This window comes from Dermacentor albipictus, chromosome 9, assembly GCF_038994185.2.
Source record: "Dermacentor albipictus isolate Rhodes 1998 colony chromosome 9, USDA_Dalb.pri_finalv2, whole genome shotgun sequence".
Classification (NCBI taxonomy): domain Eukaryota; kingdom Metazoa; phylum Arthropoda; class Arachnida; order Ixodida; family Ixodidae; genus Dermacentor; species Dermacentor albipictus.
The window spans coordinates 114394301-114412852 of record NC_091829.1 but is presented as its reverse complement, the minus strand read 5'-3'; the positions used below and the strand labels follow the sequence as shown (position 1 = coordinate 114412852).

Here is an 18552-nt window from a genome sequence, read left to right as displayed (position 1 = left end):
TCCGAAATAGGGATTACTAAAAGGCGATTTGAGGACTGGTGGAAGAAAAGTAGGGGAAAGACAAAAGATGGAGACGTAAAAAGCACAGCTCGCAATAGGGCATCAAAAACTTTGGTTGCGGGAGTTCATAGTTCTTTTTTAATTTTTATTGTTTAACGATCCTTAGCTTTCAGTCCTTAGCTTACAAGTCGCTGACAAACTGAGGAAGGTGAAGACACCATGGCACGGGCCCAACATAAGAACCGCCGGAGGTCAGTTGATGACACCTGTCGGGAAATGCACGGCCCGACTCTTAATCGCTGGTTCAACCTTCGTCGTCACCCTCGTCATCCTTACTGAGTGTTGTAAAGAACTTATATTGGGCATGGATTCCCTACGGGAGCACGGCGCCGTGATTAACATCCGTGACAGAAGCGTCACATCTGCCACGAGTTCGGATAATGTCATCCATGAGAAGCCACAACAACCTCGCTTACGTATTGCCGCGGACGACGTCATACTTTTGCCGCGGAGTTGCTCTCTCGTACAGGTGCGCTGTGACAGCCTGCAAAGTGGGACTGGAGTAGCTGAACACATCAGTGCGCTAGCACTGAATTGCGGTGTGTCCATTGCCAGAGCACTTATCAATGTAGTCGACGGAAGCGCCGAACACTTGCTGACAAATTTTAGTAAGGAGCGCCGACACATCGTTAGAGGCACTGCTGTCGCCTATTTCGACGAAGTGACAGAAATACAAGACTGCCACTTAGCGCAGGAGTTGGCCTCTACAATCCACACAGCTGCACCTATTGTAGACGTTAACCCGATGTTAACGGCCGTTGAGCGGAACCGTCTTCTTGAGCTCATCAATCCGTACCAGGGCTGTTTCTCCTCTGCGTCAAGAGTTGGTCAAACGCCACTTACCAAACACCGCATCATTACTGATGTCGACGCCAGACCCATCAGACAAAACCCTTATCGTGTGGCCCCAAAGGAACGCGAAGCAATACAAAAACAAGTGAAGACGATGCTGGAAGATGGTGTTATTCGACCATCTTATAGTCCGTGGGCATCACCTGTAGTTTTAGTCAAGAAGAAGGACGGTAGCCTGCGCTTCTGCCTCGACTATCGGAAGCTCAATCAGGTCACAAAGAAGGACGTTTATCCGCTGCCACGTATTGATGATTCCTTGGATAGGTTGCGAAACTCGTGCTACTTTTCCTCAATGGACTTGAAAAGCGGTTATTGGCAGATCGAAGTGGATGAGAGAGACCGTGAGAAAACAGCCTTTGTGACGCCTGACGGACTTTATGAATTTCAGGTAAACCTTTCGGTTTGTGTTCGGCGCCAGCAACATTTCAGCGTCTAATGGACACTGTGCTCTCCGGACTGAAATGGCAAACATGCCTGGTGTACTTGGATGACGTGATTGTCTTTTCCGCAACGTTCGACGAAAACTTACGAAGGCTGAAAACTGTTTTTGAAGCGATACGCTCTGCCGGTCTCACTTTGAAGCCTGAGAAGTGCCATTTTGGTATTCATGAGCTTCAGTTCCGCGGTCACGTCGTCAGTATCCAAGGAGTCCGACCTGATCCGGATAAAATTGCCGCCATCGCTAATTTCCCGATTCCATCAGACAAAAAAGCCTTGCGACGTTTTCTGGGACTCTGTGCATATTACCGGCGATTTATTGCGAATTTCTCGGGTATCGCATGGCTGTTAACACAGCTCACCCGAGAAGATATGCCTTTTACTTGGGGCGAAGACCAGCAGCGGGCATTACACGAGCTCCGGCAACGCATGCAATCGCCTCCCGTGTTAGCACACTTCGATGACGAAGCCCCGACGATATTGCACACAGACGCTAGTAATGTCGGTCTAGGGACGGTGCTAGTACAATGGTAGGGCGACAGCGAAAAAGCGATTGCTTACGCCAGTAGGACACTATCCCGAGCCGAAGCTAATTACTCCACCACTGAAAAAGAATGCCTCGCAATGGTTTGGGCAGTTCTGAAATTTCGTCCGTATTTGTATGGTCGGTCTTTCACCGTCATTAGTTATCACCATTCCCTATGTTGGCTCATTAATTTGAAAGATCCTTCCGGCCGGCTCGCACGCTGGAGTCTTCGACTCCAAGAGTTCGACTTTGTTGTTACATACAAGTCGGGAAAACGGCACGCAGACGCCGACTGCCTTTCTCAGTCTCCTGTCGAAGCGGTTTTTCTGGGACTCGTGGATATCGCCGATCTTTCACGCCAGCAACGGGATGACAGTGAATTCCTGCCGCTTATTGATTACCTTGAAGGACGAACCAACAGCGTGCCGAGGCTCTTTGCAAGAGGGGTGGCATCATACTGCTTGCGTCGCAACGTCCTCTACAAGAAGAACTTCTCGCCTAGTGGCAGCAACTACTTACTTGTTGTTCCCTCACCGCTTCGACGTGAAATCTTACACGGTTGCCACAACGAGCCGACTGCTGGGCACTTGGGCTACACTCGCACATTGGCACGGATTCCGCAGAATTACTACTGGCCGAGACTTACTGCGGTCGTTAAACGTTATGCTCAGACATGTACGGATTGCCAGCGTCGTAAACCGCCATCCGTCAAACCAGCCGGCTTAGTGCACCCTGTTGACGTAGCAGCCACACCATTTGCACAAGTAGGCATGGACTTTCTAGGCCGCTTCCCAACGTGTACTACTGGTAATAGGTGGATAATCGTTGCCACGGATTATCCCACTAGATATGCCGAGACAAGTGCCCTGCAACGGGCAACAGCAAATGAAGCGGCACGATTTTTTCTGGAATCCGTCGTTTTAAGGCATGGCGCTCCCGCACTAGTCATCACGGACAGAGGTACTGCGTTCATGGCTCAGTTTTTAGATATCGTTCTACGTCTAAGTGGTACCGCCCACAGGAAGACAACAGCGTATCACCCTCAAACGAACGGACTCACAGAACGACTCAATAGGACATTGGCTGATATAAGTATGTACGTAGATGTAGAGCATAGGAACTGGGACGAGGTTATACCTTATGTCACCTTCGCGCACAATATGGCTCGTCAAGAGACCACTCGCAAGACGCCCTTCAGTCTCTTATACGGCTTTGAGGTTGCAACAACACTAGACGCAATGCTCCCTCATGAATTTGACGACAACGAGACGGGTGCTGAAGAGATAACACACCGAGCAGAGGCAGCTAGGCAGCTTGCGCTTCTGCGAATCCGCGAACAACAGGACTGTGACGCCAGACGCTACAACCTTCGGCACAAAGCCGTAATATACAACATCGGCGACAAAGTTTGGGTCTGGACACCTATTCGACAGCGTGCGCTCTCTGAAAAGCTCCTACGCAAATACTTCGGGCCCTACATAGTTCTCCGATGCATCAGTGACGTCAACTACGAAGTCGTTCCAGACAGCTCGCACTGTTCAAAGCGCCGACGGCATTTACCCGGTTGCGCATGAGGCATACTGCGCATGAGACCATGCGCATGAGGCCATACTATGAGGACTGCCAAGACTGCACAGTTCTTTACCTCTGCTTTCCAAGCCTCTATCAACGCGACCATGACACAGCTATATTTGGCAGAACCATAATTCAACGGGTATGCGCCAGTGGGGACGACGCTGAAGGAGCGCGGGTTTTTAGCTGAAGCGGGGAGAACGAAGAAGACATTGTTGTTGTTCCCTTAGACGACTGATAAAGTGCGTTTCTTGGCGGTGCTGCTACGCATACTCGTCGATCCCACGTCGTTACAATAGGTAGCACATTAGGCAGTATTTAAGTAAAACAGTCGGCTGTTTGTATAAGATATCTCATTTGTTGGCCCCCTGGTTAAAGATATCCATGTATTACGCACTTCTATACTCAAGGTTATCTTACTGTATCCTTGTACGGGGAACTACGACTTCCAGCAATTACCTCAAACTAATTTCAATTCAGAAACGCGCTATACGTGCCATTGAAGGGTTTCATGGCAGACCTTCAGATTTACCTACATTACCGCTATTTCAGAAATATGGCATCCTTAAAGTAAAAGAAGTATACAACTTCTGTCTACTTAAGTACATCCATCATCATAGCTTGTTCTTTTCATGCCCAGATAATTCCAACAGCCGTTATGCATTTCGGACGAAACGTAAGCTTGTTCCTATCACACGCACCAATTATGGCAAGCAAACACTAAGCTACCAGGTTCCAACAGTAATAAATAACTTTCCCTTTGAAACTGTGTATTACCTTCCACAAAAACGCTTTAAATCTTCAATTAAAAAATACCTATTGGAACATACGGAATGATACATTTATTTAGTCGGCATACTTTGTATTTATTTGTATTTATTTACTACCCTTTGTTGTATTTATTTGTATTCTTTTGCTACCTGTGATATTGTTTCTTTGTTTTAGGACTGATATGAAGCGGTCTGCGCCGGACGCACGAAAGAAGACGAAGGAAGGTGCTAGGGGAGAAGTGAGAAGGAAGAAGTTGGAATAAAATGGCGGGCGACACCCGTCTCACTTAGATTATGTCATTTCTGTTGCCGTTCTAGTTAGGAACGCTACATTTTGGCGCAGCCGACAGTTTTCGAAGACCAGCGATGCGGGTGACGTTTTTCGTCGACCAGGCGTCATCAGAGTTTGTTGTGTTCACCCGATACCAAGTGCACGGTGAGCCAGCGACGGACCTTCCTCTTGAAGTTAGTTCTACCGCGCTGATCAACGTGGTGCTGCAACAAGCTGCAATCAGCCGCCAAGCCCTCGTGCAAACAGGATCGGTGACAGTGAATCTACAACTGCAGACACTGAGCGAACTCGTTCTGGAACCCATACGACGTGGCACCCTCAAAGAGGAAACGCCTGCCGGGAAGGTGAGCCTAGACTTGAGTGTTATGGAACTGCAAAGGAACATTATACAACAGATCGAAATAATGAGAACTTTCGTCCAAGCGCTTAGTCGAGAGCAGTCAGCACGAAGTATTGTTGAACCAGATGTTTTTGAAGGAAAATCGCAAAATGCACACTACTGGCTGTGTTTTTTCGAGTACGCCTGTGACAAGAATCTGTGGCACTCCGACGACACAAATATTTTGCATATGCGCCGCTATTTGGGCTGTATAGCCAGAAAATGGTATGACGTGCAACTCATGGATTATGGAACAACATGTTGGGAACTGTGGAAAAGCAACTTTTTAGGGGTTTTCGAAGGCAACGCAGTAGAAAGATGGGATGCGGCACTGCGGTTCAGTTATACAGGTGGCTCTCCGCTTGAGTACTGTCTTGAGAAGCGTCGCCTGTTGTATTCTGCAGAACCGAAGCTGTCGTCTTCTGCTGTTGTAGCTTTGATAACGCAAGGGTTGTGTATCGAGATACGTAGTCATGTCCAGCTCAAAGGTCCAAGAACGTTTGATGACCTTCTGAACTTTCTACAGACCTCAGTGCCAAGAATTACATCGAGAAGACAGCCAGATGGTAGAACAGAGCAACTTGATTCCCATCTAGAGTCATTGCCGTCAACTGAATGTGAACACAGCTTCATAAACAAATCTCTGGGGAGCGTAAATCATGACTGTGAGGATGGCGAAGAACCAATTACCGCAGTTCACGGCAACCTACTTCCACATAATCTGTCTACCGTGCATCACAAGCCCCAGAAAAAGAGCTTCAGTGAGACAGTATATTTGGTGTCGTCAAGCTTATTGTACGCCCCCATTAAGGTAGATGGCATTGAAGTGAAGGCTCTCGTTGACAGTGGAGCTTCGGTATCTATTATCAACAAGACTCGAGTGGATGCCAGTCGTCTGCACGCTGGTAGAACATTGCGTGTCCAAGCCTACGATGGGTCAGTGACCATGCATAGCGAATGGGTAACCCTGGCTATTGAATTTCAAGGAAATGCTATTACCAGTGACGTATTGGCCATTCCCAATGTCACCTACGATTTTCTTTTGTCCCGTCCAGACATGAAAAAACTTAAGATGAACCTCTATTGGGATGACAAGGTAATGGCCGAAGACACGATAAGAACAGAAGACCCTGGTGAAGAACCTAGTGTATCAAGGCTAATTTTTCACCACGAAGACATCAAGACTAAGTACCCAGAGCTTATATGCATAGGAAGCTACCCTCCAGCAATGAAATCCCATGTCGTTCCTTTCGAGCTCGCAGATAAAACAGTGGTTCGTAGAACCCCCTATAATATGTCCAGAGATAAAAAGGTGTGGCTGAAAAAAGAGTTGCAAGAAATGTTAAACGCAGGTATCATCCGGCCTTCTGTATCCCCATTTGCTTCTCCTATCACTATTGCACGTAAAGAAGACGGGACATTCCGCCTCTGCACAGACTACCGGGCTCTCAATCGTCAAACTGAATTGATACCTTATCCAATGCCGAGAATCGACGACATCATTGACGAAACCGGTGGTTGCCATTGGTTTTCACGAATAGATCTCTGCAAGGGCTTTTGGCAGATTCCACTAAGTGAAGAAACGAAGAAGTACACCGCGTTCATAACCCCATTTGACGTGTTTGAGTACAACCGCCTACCATTTGGTTGGAAAAACTCCCCTGCGTGGTTTCAGAAGATTATGACGGACATTCTGAAACCTTACCTGGGCACATTTTGCAATGTGTACATCGACGACATCATCATCTACTCAAAGACAAAGGACGAACACCGTAGTCATCTTTCAAAAGTTCTTCATGCCCTCAGTCTTGCCCAACTCAAAGTCAACTTCAAGAAAAGTGCGTTCTTTCAAGATACCGTAGTATTTCTTGGCAGGGTGTTTGATGGACAGACTGAAAGCACCAAGCAAGAATCGGTAGAGAGAATCTCCAAGCTGGTAAAGCTTTATGATGTGCACTCCCTGCGCGTTTTTCTTGGCCTTGCAGGACACTTCCGGGCGTTTATGAAAGACTACGCACTGAGAACAAGGTCCCTCACACGTTTAACTCAGAAAGACGTGCCTTTTCATTGGGACGAGAAGTGCGAAGCTTTCTATCGTGAGCTTGTAAAACTAATATCGTCGGACCCCATCTTGCGAATACCGGATTTTTCCTTGCCTTTCGTGCTGAACACGGACGCATCACATTATGCTACCGGTGCAGTTCTATACCAGAAGCCATCCAAACAAGCTGATCAAACCAAACACTACGTCGTGGGGTACTACAGCTATACTCTGAAACCCGCCGAAATCAATTACTGTACCACAGAAAAGGAAGCTCTGGCCGTCTTAAAAGGTGTGCAGTACTTTCGTACTTACCTGGAAGGTGCCAAATTCATACTTTTCACGGACCATCAAGCATTGACTAAACTTCTTAGCATGGCCCAGCCAAGAGGCCGCATTGCTAGATGGGTGAACTATCTGCAACAATTTGATTTCGTAATTTCGCACCGTCCTGGCCCACTCCTCACTGACGCTGACGCACTATCAAGATTACTTGTACAGGAATCAAGCAATAATCCAGATACAATCAATCATATTAAGCTATGGGAAGGTACAGAAGAGCTCCAGTTTATCAATGGAAGGTATCACGTACCACCAACTATGATTCCAAGGATTCTTCATCTATACCACGACACCCCTGAATCGGGTGGACATGATGGCTTCTGGCGCACTTATAAGAAATTGCTCATGAGATTCACATGGCCGGGCATGAAAAACGACATCAGCCATTACATCCGCACATGCCACCTCTGCCAGGTGAACAAAGTTAAATTCAAGCAATCGACAGGCGTTATGACAAACCCTGAATATTCAAGCATCCCGTTCGAAGTAATTCATTTGGACTTCGCGGAGCTCAAAAAGAAGGGGGAAGGAGTCAAGCGAACGCAAGCTTTCTTGCTCTCCATAGATGAGTGCACACGGACGATTGCGGCTAAAGCTGGCAAAGAAGACGCAAACAGCGTAATAGACCTCCTCAAAGCTGAGTGTTTTAAACACACAAAGACGCTCGTCTGCGACAACGGGCCGGCTTTTCGGAGTGCCAAATTATCAAAGTGGGCCCAGGAGCACGGCATCATGATAAAGTATTCTTCTCCATACCACCCGGCAGCAAACGGCCTAGCGGAACGTGCCATACGAGACATCAAACAGTATCTGAAGATGTATCCAGACTTTGCCGGTGGCTGGAAGTGCTGTCTGGAGGCCGCTGTGAAGCATCACAACAGATCATACACCACGAGTTTAGGCTGCAGCCCTCATTTTGTAACTTCAGGTACAGCGCCCATACTTCCTGCAGATCGTGAGCTAGGTCTCCTAGAGAACCTTGAACTTGCGGAAGTAAGAAAAACTGTCAAAGAACAGGAGATCAACAAGCGCCGCATGAAGCGAAACTTTGATAAAAGGCACAGTAGCGAGATACCGGACATACAGCCTGGAGACTATGTCCTTGTAAGGAAAGGAGCTGTGCCCTCAAATTCAAAATATTGCGGACCATTTCAAGTTATTAAGACTGCATGCCAGCATGGAATATTGAAGAATGTCTGGTACGCCGGAGCCTCGGGCCAAACGGAGTGCGCCCTTATTGGAAACGTATTCAAGTATTACCCCAGGAGGTGTAATTAAAAGAAATCCGGAAGAGTGAAGCGGTCTGCGCCGGACGCATGAAAGAAGACGAAGGAAGGTGCTAGGGGAGAAGTGAGAAGGAAGAAGTTGGAATAAAATGGCGGACGACACCCGTCTCACTTAGATTATGTCATTTCTGTTGCCGTTCTAGTTAGGAACGCTACATGATATATTTATGTTTGTATAAAAAAGATGTTGTGTCTTTACACCCCTAATACGATAAATTGTGTATTCAATTTATTCTTTTCTTGTACAAATTTTGTGCATGTTAACTTACTGCTTCATGCTTTTTCAATGCTTGAGAAATTCATTGTGTATTTTGTTGTGAAGTGCTTATGCACAATGCCAGCTGTTTTACGGGTGACCGGGACCTTGTCAGGCTCTTGCCTTTTGTCTTGGCGCCCTCTTTTCGTTGAAAAGAAAATAAACTTTCACTTTCACTTTCAAAAAAAAACAGAAAGAGGTTTGTGGCGCAACCCGCTGCCCCGTTCCAAAGAGGACGCTCATAACATCCATCCATCCATCCATCCATCCATCCATCCATCCATCCATCCATCCATCCATCCATCCATCCATCCATCCATCCATCCATCCATCCATCCATCCATCCATCCATCCATCCATCCATCCATCCATCCATCCATCCATCCATCCATCCATCCATCCATCCATCCATCCATCCATCCATCCATCCATCCATCCATCCATCCATCCATCCATCCATCCATCCATCCATCCATCCATCCATCCATCCATCCATCCATCCATCCATCCATCCATCCATCCATCCATCCATCCATCCATCCATCCATCCATCCATCCATCCATCCATCCATCCATCCATCCATCCATCCATCCATCCATCCATCCATCCATCCATCCATCCATCCATCCATCCATCCATCCATCCATCCATCCATCCATCCATCCATCCATCCATCCATCCATCCATCCATCCATCCATCCATCCATCCATCCATCCATCCATCCATCCATCCATCCATCCATCCATCCATCCATCCATCCATCCATCCATCCATCCATCCATCCATCCATCCATCCATCCATCCATCCATCCATCCATCCATCCATCCATCCATCCATCCATCCATCCATCCATCCATCCATCCATCCATCCATCCATCCATCCATCCATCCATCCATCCATCCATCCATCCATCCATCCATCCATCCATCCATCCATCCATCCATCCATCCATCCATCCATCCATCCATCCATCCATCCATCCATCCATCCATCCATCCATCCATCCATCCATCCATCCATCCATCCATCCATCCATCCATCCATCCATCCATCCATCCATCCATCCATCCATCCATCCATCCATCCATCCATCCATCCATCCATCCATCCATCCATCCATCCATCCATCCATCCATCCATCCATCCATCCATCCATCCATCCATCCATCCATCCATCCATCCATCCATCCATCCATCCATCCATCCATCCATCCATCCATCCATCCATCCATCCATCCATCCATCCATCCACGCGTTGGTAGCTCTGTGGAGCAATGTCGTGGGCCAGTTTTACTTATGGTTTAATAGAGCCAGTACCTGCGGCTTAGAGCCTCACAAACGTTTTTTGTTTGCACGTACGCAATTCATTTAAAAGGAGAAGCTGCACGCTACAGAGTTTGGGAGCAGACGCTGTCTCAGCATAAGGCACGTACCCACTTGATCGTCACCGTCATCATCCTTCATCGCTACAAATTCTGCCAGCTGCTTATGCATGTAGAGTCAATAGCAGCTTTTTCTTCTGCAAAAACAAGTACTCCTCCAGGAAGAAGTTGTGTGTCTATAGTAACAACGAAACTATAGTGTAATAAACAGAACCACCCCAACGGCGCCACACAAGCCGCGCGCTCATGCTTTCGGTGTTATGCAGTGTCTCACCCACCGCATCTGCAAGCTGTCATAAATCCTCAACCATCATAAAAGTGAAAAATTGTGCACAAAATATAATATTGAATAATAGGAAAATTCAAATATTTGAATAGTTTCAATTTTGTTTTTATTTAACGATGCCGGCTTGGATACGTCGTGAGCAGGAGGTCACCTTGCGCACAGCTGCGGTGAAAGTCGCGCTGCCGCAAGCGCAGGTGAAATCTATGAGCGGAAGTCACTCTGCAACTTGCGCGACAGAACAATATTTTTTCGCCCTAATTGCGCCATGTGAATGAACCTATAGGCACAGAGCAATCCCCTTCGTATGATTTGGGCAGCTACGGCTTGCCCCGTAGCCCCGTGTACCCCTTTGATTTTTCACCTCTCTAGGATGCCCATGGCACGAGCATTGCAATCTATTCCTGATCTTAAGTTTTCGCTCTACGCCAACGACATCACTCTTTGGTCAACTAGCGGTTCTGATGGAGAGATTCTAAACACTCTGCAGGCCTCAGCCAACGTGGTCGGGACCCTTGAAAGGTGCTCGATGGTTTCTCGCACCCACAGCAGTGGCACACTGGGCTCTCGGCCATTCCCATACGGTTGGATTAGGCGTTCGTGAACCCCACTCCAGGCCAAAGCGGCACAGCAAGGTTGTTTCGGCCCGCGAAAGGCTAGATGGCACTTGTAGCCGCAGCACTGGATCCACTTTTCAATCGGCAGTTGAAGGCACTTGAACTCCAGAGATCTTGTCAATTGTTGCATGCAACTAGGAGAAGTTCGCTGGCAGCGTCCGACCTCACCAAAGGCGTTGGACGCGTCTGGATGTCATCGTGGGCAGACCGGGCAGCGTTGTCAGCAATGTTGTTGCCAGCGATGTCACAGTGAGCCGAAATCCACTGGAAGATAATGTTGTGCCATTTTTCTAGAGTATGATGGCGCACTTCCCTGATGTCCCGTTTATGTCCTTGTGCATTCTACCGCAAGCATTCAGTGCTTACCCCATCTATTTTTCCTCTTTTTATCCCCATTTCCCCCACAGCCAGTGCAGTGTACCAAACTGGTTGCATGTCTGGGTGACGTCCCTGCCTTACCTGTCTTTGTCCGCTCTCTCTCTTATTCAGGGGTTATAGAATTTCACATCCCCCCTCAAAAAGCTGAGCTAGATCTCCTGTCATCCCAACGGAGGGTGAAAAATACAAGTCTAATATACAGGCTATCCTATAACACATCCTTGTTACTAGAGTGATCAGGCTCCGGGTGCTTGGTTTACACATTCGCAGCAACCGGCCCAACGCATGTACCCTGCATACACTCCACACCAGAGAGGACCACACCCTGTGCCTTCTAGGGTGATTCTCAAATAAATATGATGGACTAAAGGCGGCCGAACGTCTCCGCTTGGTCCTGGCCTTCCTTATCAGCAAGATTTAATTCGTAACACCATATCTACATTTTCTTAAATTAGAATCAGATAACATCGGCGCTCTTTTATGCAAGATATATCAATTCGCTCTGAGGACCCCCATACTGACCTCCACTGAAAGGCTACTGCTAAGTAGGACCTTCAACACACTTACTGAACTCAGAGAAGCCGATCACACATCCCAGTATAGCAGACGTTCAAACACTGCAAAAGGTTGACACATTCTACAAACTCCTTCTATCACTCCGGCGCCCATCATCAAGACTAAATACAACATTCCACATCACATACACGAGAACCTCTGCATACCCCCACTTCCTACGCACATACACCTTGTTCACCACAGGCAGCGAAGGAGGCAGTGAGCAAAGGCTGTCCAAAAACAGACCTCCACCTCAAATGATGCGCTCTATCTGGATGCCGCCTATTAGGCCATTGGTCTGTGGATGATAAGCAGTAATAGTGCGGTGAATAATCTGGCATTCAGAAAGGAGTGACTGCAGGCTGTCTGACGTAACTCGGAAGCGCGAGAGAGTATCGGCGTCAGAGTTGAAGTTGAAGTTGGAGTTCATTCATATGTATAACATAGGTACATGAAGGTAATACACAGATGGGGTCCCAAAGTAATAATACTGAAAAGGGAACCCTCGGTTAGAAACCACAACAGAATTGTAAAATTGTTGGCAGCCTAAAAGCGGATAGCATAATAATATATTAATTGCAAGAAAAGCAAATGATAATGAAAATAAAAAAAGAAATGAAAAGCCCAACAAACTATGCTCTAATCGATGTAGTGTAACAGAAATTACAACGGAAGTGACAAAAATTTTACTTTTGTTAAAGGCAAAGAGCAAAAAAAAAGAACAAAGAGAAAGCAATGTGGCGAAATGTGAACACTGCAAAAAAAAAAAAAATACGAGTGGTACTTATTACTTAGATAACTGAAAATACAAATATTTATTAGTAAAAATTATCAGAGCTTAGCAAAGATCTTTTAGCGAAGTTTTTTAACGCTGAAATGTAGATAGTATGGCAAAGAAGTCCGACACGGCTGTGGACGACACGAAGGACGCGGACAAGGAGACGCAACAGCGTAGGCTTAGCCAGTCAAACCAGGAACAGCGTCTAGCCCGAACCCCACTTGAGTAGCGCCGGCGATCCGGCTGTGGAGCTCGGCCCGGCGCACTTCTTCCTCCTTACAATAGTATTTTAAGCGAAGCAGGAAAACGATTCCAAAGTGTAGTGGTAGCAAATGCAAATTTCTTTTTTACCATAGTTAGTGCGAAGTGATGGTGACAACGAATGATAGCTAGAGTTCAAACTAGTAGGGCTTGTATTTCGAAGGGAACTGCTTTGAATATATTGAAAGGTCAGCTGGCAATGAAGCAATTTATAAAACATTACTGCTAAATTGTAGCTGAATAATCTTTTTATACATAAAATTTTGTACTGCTCAAGCAGGCCGATAGCATCAGAGCTAGGTGAATTGTGCGCGGTGATACGGATTGCTCGATTATGTATATGCTGAACTGAGGACAAATAACACAGATATGTATCACCCCAAACGACTAATCTGTAGTTAATGTGTGAATGAATGAACGCTATGTAGAGTGAAAGCAAAGCACAAGGCGAAAAATAGTGACGTGCCTTGATAAGCGCACGGATACCACAAGCGCACTTCAGCTTGACATGATTGATGTGCAGGTGAAACTTCACATGGCTCTCTGGGATAACACGTAGAAATGAAACAGAGTCACTAATAGGAACAGAAGGATTGCCTAAGGTTAACGAAGGAGGAATAATTAGTGACTTTTGGTCGAATGGAATACTAAAATATTTGTTTTAGATGGATTAAAGACTAAGTCGTTGTCATTGCACCATTTCATTAGGTGGTCAAGACTGTTTGGTAGGGAAGAGAAACACTTGTCAGCTATAGATATAGTTGTATCGTCAGCATATAGAACGCAATGACTTAAGTCTGTGATGTCTGGCATATCATTATAGTAAAGAGAAAAAATCAAACGCCCCAGTATTGAGCCCTGTGGTACCCCTTGGTTAAGTTCTTTAGAACTGGAAAAAGTTTCACACGCATAAACAATAAATTAGCTATCAGTCAAATAACTTTTAAGAAGGCTAGGGCAGGGCCAGTTATTCCATATGCTTCAAGTTTACGAAATAAAATCAGAGTGTCTCAGTCGAGAGCGATACACGACTCGCATATCATTTCCTGGATCTTGAGGCCCCACCTAGCGAGGCGGCCCGACGGGTCTTTGACGCTAGACACCCAGCAAAGAGCGTGATGATCCATCGCCACGTCAAAGGTTCGACAGTAGAGATATGGGCGAAATTGCTGAAGAGCCCATACGATAGCCAGGCACGTTTCCCGTTGCTTAATAATTGCGCTGAGGTTTTGGGAGGGTACGATTGGCATAAGCGACCATGTATTTGGCATTAGTCTTTTACGTTGTGCGAGCATGGCACCTAGGCAAACCCCACTGGCGCCAGCGGGAAGTTCGTTAGGTGCGCTTGGATCAAAATGGCTCGAGATCGGTGGAGATGTGAGTAGGCGACGAAGAATCGTTAATGTGTCATCACAGGCTTCCGAAAGAGTAGAGAGTTCATTGTCGCCTTGTCGGACTTGGATTAGTGGTGCAATAACAGTATAGCGATATTGCGAACGAAACGTTGAAAATAGGAGCTTGGGCCAATGAAGCTGCGTAAGCGCTTTCAAGTTAGTGGGCTTCGGTTATACGGATTCGGTGCGAAGTTTAGCAGCATCAGGAAGAATGCCTTCTTTGTAGACAACATGGCCTAGTGTAGTCAGTTTTCTATCGGCAAATTAAGCTGGAGACCAGAATTCTGGAGACAGGTCAAATTTTGAGGTAAACGGCGAAGATGGGTCATAAAATGGCGGGCAAAATCGACAACGTCGTCAAGGTAGCAGAGACAAGTATACCACTTCAGGACGCGCAGAATGCCGTCCATCATGCGTTTAAAGGCGGCGGACGCGTTGCATAGACCGTACGGCATTATATGGAATTCATGCAAGCCGTCTGCTCTTACCAACGCGGTTTTAGAACAGTCAGCGACAACCATGGGCATCTGCCAGTAGCCAGAGCGGAGATCTAAGGAGGAAGAAACTCCGCTCCTTGCAAACAGTCAGTTGTGTCGTCGATACGTGGCAACGGGTATACATCCTCTCAGGTAATCCTGTTAAGCCTTCGATAATCGACGCAAAACAGTATGGTGCCTGTCTTTTTTTTGACGAGGACGACTGGTGATGCCCAGACACTACTAGACGGCTGGATGAAAGCGCGTTTCAGCATATCGTTCACCTGGTCATTGATAATGTGCCTTTAAGTCGCCGATACTTTATAGGGACGCTGTCGAATGGTTGCATGGTACCCAGTGTCGATAGTGTGAGAAACAGTCGTTGTGCGGCCTAGTGATGTTGCTTGGCAGTCAAAAGAGGAGGAGAAGCCTTGAGGCAAGTGAGGTTCGTCAAGTTGCGTCACCGTAAGGCCACTGGCAATAGCTGGCGTAAAGGAACGCGGCAGTGACTGAGGAGGCGATGCCTCGAGAAGACCGGCAAGATAATAGGAGTCGTCCATCGTGTCAAATATTGAAGATTAGGCCAGGGGCTCTGCTCTGCCAAGGATTTTACGGCAGCGTAAAGTAATTGGTTCCGCCGCTGGGTTTGACACGCACATGAGAGATGCGCCAGTTTTGAACTCGGAGACGGCCAACGGCAATGGTAGTGAACGGTGGTGAACTAAGAGTTCGGACAGAGTGGATAGTAGTGTTCCGTCATCTACAGAGCAACAAGAGATACTGACAAGAGCGGAAGAACAGGCAGGCATAATGGTGTCTTCAGAAACAGCGATTTTGCGACAAGGCTCCTTGTGGTCAGTGATGATATCGCTCGAAAACTGGAGCAGCTCGATTTTCGAGCGCACGCATTTAATGAGCGCATGATGTGTGGATAGAAAGTCGATCACCTCGTGTAAAATGTTGGCAACACGAGGAATTCTATGATATAGAAGACCTCCTGAATGACGACATGAGTGGTGCAGGCGCAGGATGGCTCCAGGGGCTGCGCGTTGGCAGTCAGAAGGGACAGTCCAGAAAGCGGCGTCATCACATTTCCTATCTTGCTGCACACTCGGGCATTTATCGCTTAAAGTTCAGCGCCGCTGTCGGGAACTGCTATCGTCAGTGTTCCTTCTATTCCGACTTCAATAACGTTTTTCGAGGACGTCTGAGGCCTTATACATTTCGCTGACACCCCAGTTCTCGCCTCCTAAACTGCGATTTTTAGTTTTCCTGGCGAAGAGGGCTCCGCCGACGGTGTATGAAGGAAAGGGTGTGGCAGTGAGGAGGTGATGGACGAGCGGAGAATTCGGTATCGACGGCAGGAGAAGACTCAAAGGTGTCAGAATACTTGCAGAGTAGTTGGAAACGTGGTGCATATGTAGGCACATTGATGGGCACGTTTAATGTAAGGAGGTGACAGTGACGTGCACAGCCACAATAAAAGCCAATCGGATAATTGTCTGTCGTGCGCCAATGGTCTTGAGGTCGTGCGTACTGCACCAGTGGCCGGAGTGGAGTGCATACGGGCGGGCTCAAAGGTGGGCGAAAGGGAACATAGGTAGGTGGTGCAGGCCTCATAACGACTTCGGCGTACGTCGGGGGAGCGCCTGTCGCAGCCTGCTGGAGAGAACGCGAAATGTGGTCGGCTACCTGCTCCATGATGACAGATTGGAGAGCGGGCGCCAACGAAGAACTCGACTGGCCGTGTGTAGGTGGAATCAGAGAAAGCTGGCGAGCCATTTCTTCACGGACGAACTCCTTGATCTGTAGCATCAGCGAAGTGTTATCCGGGGCAACAGCCAAGCTCGACATTGAGGTGGCCTGTGGAGGAAATTGGATGGTGGCTATGACTTGTTTGCGTAGTTCGTCGAAGCTTGGACCGAGACTGACGAGTTCAGAGACTGTCCCCGGACATAACTGCTAAACATCTCCCCGCCGTGTTGCGCACGACCACGCAAACGTTGCTCGGCGCGATGCTTGCGAACGGCGATGTGCCAGAATACCTCCGTCACGTTACTTTTCAAAACTGTTCAAGTAGTGAGATCACGTTGGAAGTTGCAGTGCCACACGCTGGCGACACCGCTCAAACGAAACGACACGAAATTCAGTTTTTTTTTTGTCGTTTCGGTGGTTATAAATGCTCACCCTTTCGTAGTCAGCGAGCCAATCTTCTTCGTCATGGCCTTCGGCACCGCTGAAGATGGATGGGTTGTTTTGACGCAGCGGGCCGGGGCAGACCATGTTAGTCAGAAGCGGGTCGTGGTTGTGGTGGTCGTTCGCCCGTATAACGAAGACAGGATGCAGTGTCCTATTGCGAAGGTACAGAACTCCTGTTGTGCCCAGCAGATCCGCCAATTGCAAAGAGGGTAGCAGTAGCGACAAAAGCAGCACCAGAAGGTAGGCCAAAACCAGAGAGCGAACTGGGTAGGAGCCACACGATGGCAACGGGGATTGTTTTGTTATTGATGTCCTGTGTGGCCGTGGCACATACCCACAGTGGGGGATTGCCCATGAATCGGGTAGTTAAATCAGGTGCAAAAAACTATAATAAGGGAGTTGACAATTTGAACATTGGTGTTTAGCCTGCCAATCTTCTTCTTCACTGCTAGAATACTTGTTCCAAGCATGCAGTGAATAGCATTGGAGAAGTTGTCTACTTGTCTGTCCCCTTTCTTTATAGGTATCTTCCTACTTTTCTTGTGTATAATTAGGTGGCTGTGGAATCTCCGTAGATATTTTCCAAGGTATCTATGTAAAGAGTCTGTACTCCTTCATTACGTAATTCCTCTATGACTGCTGATATCTCTACTGAATCAGATGGCTTCTCGTAATCTATCAAAGCCTTAACGAGAGGTTTATTGTAGTTTGCGGATTTCTCGATTACTTGATTAATGGCATGGATGCGATCCATTGTAGAGTATCCCTTCCTGAAGCCAGCCTGTTCCCTCGGTTGACTAATGTCCAGTATAGTGGGAGTAAATAGTGGGAGTAGGCTAGTGGGCCTGTAGTTTTTCAACTCTTTAAGGTCTCCCTTTTCTTGAATTAGCATATTATTTGCATTCTTCCAGTTTTCTGGGACCATTGAAGTCGATAAACACTTCGTATATAGAGCTGCCAGTTTTCCATGCATTATGTCTCCTCCATCTTTGATTAAATATACTGTTATTCAATAACTTCAATAACATATCAGTTGAGAGTCAGCACCCTGTCGTCGTGTTATACCTTCATTTGTCCTCGTCTTGCGTTGCGCTGTAACGAATCTTGCTTTGAGTAATAACGTTGTAGCAGCTGCTCATACGTTTTCGGCGCACCAGCGTGAACATGGTAAGGGTCAGCGTGAAAGTATGCGCCGACATCGGACCGCATGTGGCTAGGGATGACGAGAAGCCAATCACGGCCATACGGTTGATAGTTGCTACGATATTGTGGTTCGTCACGTATCGCGAAATGCGTGGCTTGGCGGTGGAGTGCACGTGCGTGTGCAGAAGTTGGTGGAGCAGAAAGTACGTTCAGGAGGTCCAGGGGTCTTTTAGCTGCTCAGAAGGCATGTCTTCTGAACACACAGCAA

The 18552-nt window shown here is 47.3% G+C and overlaps 1 protein-coding gene across 10 annotated transcripts in view; it reads left to right on the top strand.

Moving 5' to 3' along the window:
* LOC135914605 (uncharacterized) overlaps nt 1-18552 on the top strand; it is a 257330-nt gene that overhangs the window by 105768 nt on the left and 133010 nt on the right. The window lies entirely within an intron of this gene.